Here is a 5,785-nt window from a genome sequence, read left to right as displayed (position 1 = left end):
ACTCTACGTTCACTAGACGCATCGATAGCTGCCATTTATGTATTCGCCACTCTTCTCAACACAGAACCATGAAGAAAGTAACCGTTCTGAGCTTGAACAAGCAGACGTACGTCGAAAAACACCGCCTCTGTTTGGCTTTTCTAACGACTGCGTTATTTCAACAGAATCATACACCGTACGCTCTCCTGTAGCGCACGGTGCAGGAGGCACGTGTAGCGCACGGGAGATCTCCTGTAGATCACGTTAGGTTAGACTTGGGTGTGCCCCCCACTGCCGTGAAGAAATTCCGACGCCTCTGCATGCGACTGTATTGAATATGCAAACTAGCTGTACTGTGCTGTGTATTTCTCTCCCCCTTGTACACCCGAAGTATAGCGTTCCAATCATTGACATCTCAAATAAGCATGAGAAAAATCAACAATCCCCGAATATTTGTGTTCATTTTCGACTCCACTACAGCTGTGATCACAACAAATCGCAGGTCCAGGTGCTTCTGATTTGAGACATTCATGACGAGAATTCAGGGACACGACACAGAAAGCAGGCTTCGCGGGATAACAGACAACCATGCAAGAAAGCCGACTTGACAGATTTGCACGAGGATATGGGAGGAGGAAAAATTCGGGAAGGGACGAGGAGGAGAGATAAGAAAGAGAACTTTAACGTCATCTGCACGGCAATAACCACTGATCTCGATTGTAAAAGGCTGGATCGCGAATAGGGAGCGCAAGCGTGAAGAAACCGGCCGCCATCTTACTGTACCCACAACAGTCGCCGCAGCGATCATGGCAACTTCTTGCAATTACGGTCGTACCAACCGTACTGGCAAGGTTACATGGCCTAAATTTATACAGGTGAGTCACTCTTTATCGAGGAATAAATAGTCGTCCATTCTGTATATTCAGTTGACCATTATGAAGTGCTTTTTTTTTTTTGCCCAAAACGAGCACTGTATGCAGGTTGCTTGATCGCTCTTCCGACGTTCAATCGAGCACACTTGCATTTTACCCGGCGGCAAATACAGTTTGAGTGCATAATATGCTTGAAAGAACACGTTACACTACACAGGTAGTGTTGTCATCAATATATGTGCGAGCACTCGAGCGCTTTTTTGCATGCATTGCTAGCATGGTACACCGTGTTCTCTGCGGAAGCAAGTGCCACATTCATTTCTTTGAATTACCTTCACGCACAAGTTCGGTATTACGTCATAATGAGACCACGATTGCCACCTTTTTTCATGTATTGGTATTGTTTTGTGCCTTGGTTTGATTTGTGACAAAGAATACTACGTAACGGTGGTGTGGCGCGACTTGAATAACGCCTTTGTGTCTGAGCTGTATCGTCAGCTTGTTACGATAGTAATAATTTGTAGCGTGGCGTGCTATTTGAAACAGTTTTTAAGGCAAAAGTGGTCTCTCAATACAGGTTTCGTCATGAGGGCTACCCAGTGAATAATCTGTGCAGTGTGATACGGCTGGGTGTACAGGTAAGTATCACGTTCCTCATCCACTGGTTTCTACTTTACAGGAAGGAACAACCTCAGTGCACGCACTGTGGTTAGTCTCTCTCAGTTTTGCATATTTTCTTACATGTTCATATCAGAAACACACCTTACGCTTTAGGCTCCTTCACCCAGCAATATAATAATTAGAGATTATAATTCTTTTTAGAAGAGTTCCCCATATTCTTTTTAGAATAGTTTTTAATCTTTTTAGTTTTTAGAAGATACAGGGATTGTAAACCATGTTTTAAACTGATGTTTTAACATTTGTCCAATGCATTTATTAAACAACATATTCATTTTTAACTGGTTGCACCCGAACCAATGTTCTGATGTATTATTTCCTTTGTTGTCGATGCACCATAAAAATTGGAATAATCATCATCAATGCAGGTTACTTCACAGCTGCCTCGACATACTCAAGAAATGGGTGCAGAACCTGCGTAATGCCCACAAACTTTGACTACCACAGCACCTCCAGAAAGTAAAGGCATATGTGTCACATGGGATTTTTAAAGGCATTCACAGTATATAATACCGTGTATGAACTGTTGTAGATCTAAGCAGTCTCTACAGTACACTCTGAGAAATTAAAACTTGTCAGGGAACTGTGATAATTGTTTCAGTTACTAGGCATGCACATATACGCTATAAGAAGAAAATTATTTATTGAGAATGCACTTCTCTGGCTACTCATGTTGTTTACATCTACTGTTGATCACATTCATTTATCACATATTATATTCTTATATATTATTATTATATTATCACATATTCGATCACATTAAATTTAAAATTTAGCATATATGAGAAAATATCAGGAGGGAAGTTGCTATTCACTGCTCATTCCAACCTAAAATTGAGTGCTATAAATTTAGAGAGCGTACCTGACCATTATCATTCCTAAAATATATATTGCCATTGTAGCAAGGTTACAAAACAATAAATGTAGTCTTTTGCGATCTCCCTGCACGTTCATTGTATCCTGAAACGCATAAGTGCAAGAAATAAACCTTGAACTTCAATAAACTTGATGTTGTATAAACTTGACATACAATTTTGAATGATATAATGAACAATATAAAATATTGAATAAACTTGAACTCGTATATTCTCTTCACTCATCATCAGTGATATGCATTACAAAAGCATATCGTGTCAGACGTTTTTGTTTGCGTTTCACAGCCTGGGTACACGAGGGCCAAAATGACAAAATCACAACTGTTTCAAGCTCCAAATAGTCCTGTTGCAATTTGAAAACCATACGTGGAGCTGCATTTTTTGGAACATGCTCCACATAACAAGCATGACAAAGTCAGCACTGGATAGCAGGACCCCGTCCCCAAGCAACTTTTCTCACGCTGCAGTTGTATTCAACAAAAGCATGTGAGTGCTGGAGAAGGACATTCAGTTTGGCACAACCGCGCCTGCAAATAATCAGAACAAATAAAGGAAGAAGCAAACAAACATAGAAGGGCTGTACTTCAAAAAAAGATAAGTCCTGTGTCTCAAGGAGGTGTTACCACTTTCTAAGTAACTTAATTGATTAAGCTTACATCACTACCTGATTAACTGTCCTAACGAGTGTGATCTAATTGTGTGAAGTAATTATTTGGGCTGCTTCGGTGTGTCCATATTTGCGAGGCAAAGCACCGCTGTCGTTTACTAAAAGACTCTTTCTAAGGCGATGCTTGATATAAATCATACTAAACGCATACACGGCTAAAACAACGGCTGTGATTCTACAGAACGATCTCTTTCTGCCATGCGAGTATATCTTTTTCCGGACCGTTCTTTAATAAACAATTTTTGTCCAGAACGCAGTACGGGATATTATATACATGGTTGTTGTTAACCTCAAGTCGTCTCTTATTGAAATATTGGCTGGGAAATGTGCTGTAGTACAATCCCCAGCGCTGCACTGCAGTGACGGTCTAGTTTCGGAATGCAAAACATAACGTAATTAAGAATCGAACGGCAGGACACCTGTGAAACACTGTTAGGATACATCAGTATACTGGCACCTTACAAAATTGTGTGACGACAAACAACGATCAACGCTAGCAGCGCAATAAATACTCACAATCTCTGTTGCCTCCCATTGTTTTCTATTGGCACACACAGCACTTTAGGGCCCACCAACATGGCGGCACGAAGGCACGCCTCTCCCACACGAGCCCCTCTCCCATGCGCGATCCAGCCTTTATACATAGAGATCAGTGGCAATAACACTGTGGGCACGCGGGGCACGCACGAGAGCTCGTGCTCAGGTAAAAAAAAACGCGACGCGTGGCTCAGAATTGAAATATGCAACAAGCCTTTTCTGTTGGTTGAATGTCGTTGCGAAATCGAAAATCGCGCTATAGAAGCTTGTGAAGCGAAATGATTGGTCAGCGTGAGAAAGGCATGATCTTAATATTAATAATTGGTGGCGCAGACTATGATCATGAGCGACGCTACGGTAGATAGATTGGTCTATTTGTGAACAATTTCATGATGCAAAGACAGCTATGACCTTAGTGTAACCTTTAGTGGAATTTAATATGAACAATGTTCTCGAGAAAATTTTCTATCGCAATTAAAAAAAAGTAGACAGGGACGTCCAGAGATCGGTATTGCAGACCTGCTGTTCGTCAATCAGTACCAATGTAGTACCGATGCGCTAGCTGTTGGGCTGTCGCCGACACACAGGAGCTGCAACTACACAGGTTAAGCTAGTTAACGAAAGAGTCATACTGGCGAATGTTCAGCCGTTCTGCTTCTACAGGGACAGGCATGAACTAATCCTATACTGTGCTATCTTATCGAAACTACTAAATTACGTCGCACCTACGGTAATGAGCTGCAGGCAGGTAAAGCCAATTTTATGATCAAGTGAACCTGAATTCTAAGACATGAAATAAAATACTATATGATATGTGTATAAAAAAAAGTACCACATCAAGGAGTGAACCCAAGAACGCAAATCCGTAACGCGCTCACTATACCACGAGACCAGCAACGCAACAACACAGAGCGTAGAATTTGGTTAGAAATACTCTGAAAGCCATCGCAGGCCTATCGTGTACTTTTTTCGTCGTGGGAAAAAAAATAGGACCTCCTGCAACTGCGCATAAGGTGGCAGAGCGCACAAGACAGGCCAGTCATTCATGTCCAATGTGGACACTTTTTGGGGAAGCCCTAGTTTTGAAGTAATTAAAGGATTAAGACACGCCAATGTATTCTGCCATGAAGCCAACACGGCGAAAAGAAGTCTCTCAGGAAAAAAAGTGTGACGGTCTCAGGCTACCAATCCACTTGTGGACAATCGGGGAACCTTCTGCCGTCACGCCTAGATGTGGACACTTTTTTCAAACCCTCAGTACTAATGGATATTTTACGGAAAGCAGACGGAATGTATAGCTAGGTAGTGTATAGAGTAGGTGTCCCGCAATTCTGGGAATGCTGGCAAAACGTTCTGGCTGAACCAGCTTCGTCAACTAAACCAAATTAAAAATGTGGGAGCAAGTCGTCGACGCAAGAGAACGAGCTTTCTACGAAATCATTGCGAAACGATGCACCTACTATAGCGGCCGCCGATGCGAGCAAGCTTGCCAAGCAACGGCTCTGAGGGAGGCGCATGCGCACAGCCCAAGTCTTACGTATACGAGCCCCAGCGGTCTCCGCGAAGAAATGAGATATAGAACCCAGAGAAAAACTACAGGGTCGCGCCACAGCGCAGAGAATGATGGCACACTGCAAAACCACTATTTGTATGCGCAGGAATCTGGAAAACTAGTGTAAGTTTGCAGAATTATTGAACTCGGTTCCTAGACTGTTACTCTAGGGAATGACATATTATGGCCCAGATATCGCAGTCGTGGGTGCCGTGAGAAGCGATTTTGTTCCATCTCCCATAAACTGCCATGTATTAGGAAGCTGACAAACTTTAATTCACAAAAAAAAAAAATAGAGGTTCGCTTCAAGCCTTCAAACATGTGTCATTCCCTAGATAAGTTCGAGAGGAACACGACTGTAGCTGTTTCGTGTAGAAATTTAGCGTGGTTTACGAAATTCCTGTGAACAAATGTTCCCCATAGACTTTCTTAAGGAACGAGTTCGCCTTAACAATAACGAAAACGTTTGCTATATGAAAGTTCAACATCGTTGCTGAGGAGCAGACCGATGCCTTTCTGGATGCTAATGGGGTTCGAGCGGTGCGACGTAGTCAGGTTCAGTGTTAAGAGTGCATGCTTTTTGAGTGCCGCTGGAGATTCTGCTCCATAAGAATGCACATTAGGA

General features: G+C 42.4%; 1 long non-coding RNA gene across 1 annotated transcript; it reads left to right on the top strand.

The window, feature by feature from the left end:
* Window positions 1–788: 788 nt before the first annotated feature.
* On the top strand, window positions 789–1,999 carry LOC135367157 (uncharacterized). Its single transcript, XR_010414376.1, has 3 exons — window positions 789–854; window positions 1,429–1,489; window positions 1,898–1,999. It is a non-coding gene; the product is annotated as an uncharacterized LOC135367157 (long non-coding RNA).
* The last annotated feature ends 3,786 nt before the right edge of the window (window positions 2,000–5,785 follow it).

Source organism: Ornithodoros turicata, chromosome 1, assembly GCF_037126465.1.
Source record: "Ornithodoros turicata isolate Travis chromosome 1, ASM3712646v1, whole genome shotgun sequence".
NCBI classification, from domain to species: Eukaryota; Metazoa; Arthropoda; class Arachnida; order Ixodida; family Argasidae; genus Ornithodoros; species Ornithodoros turicata.
This window is presented reverse-complemented; position numbering and strand designations above follow the sequence as displayed.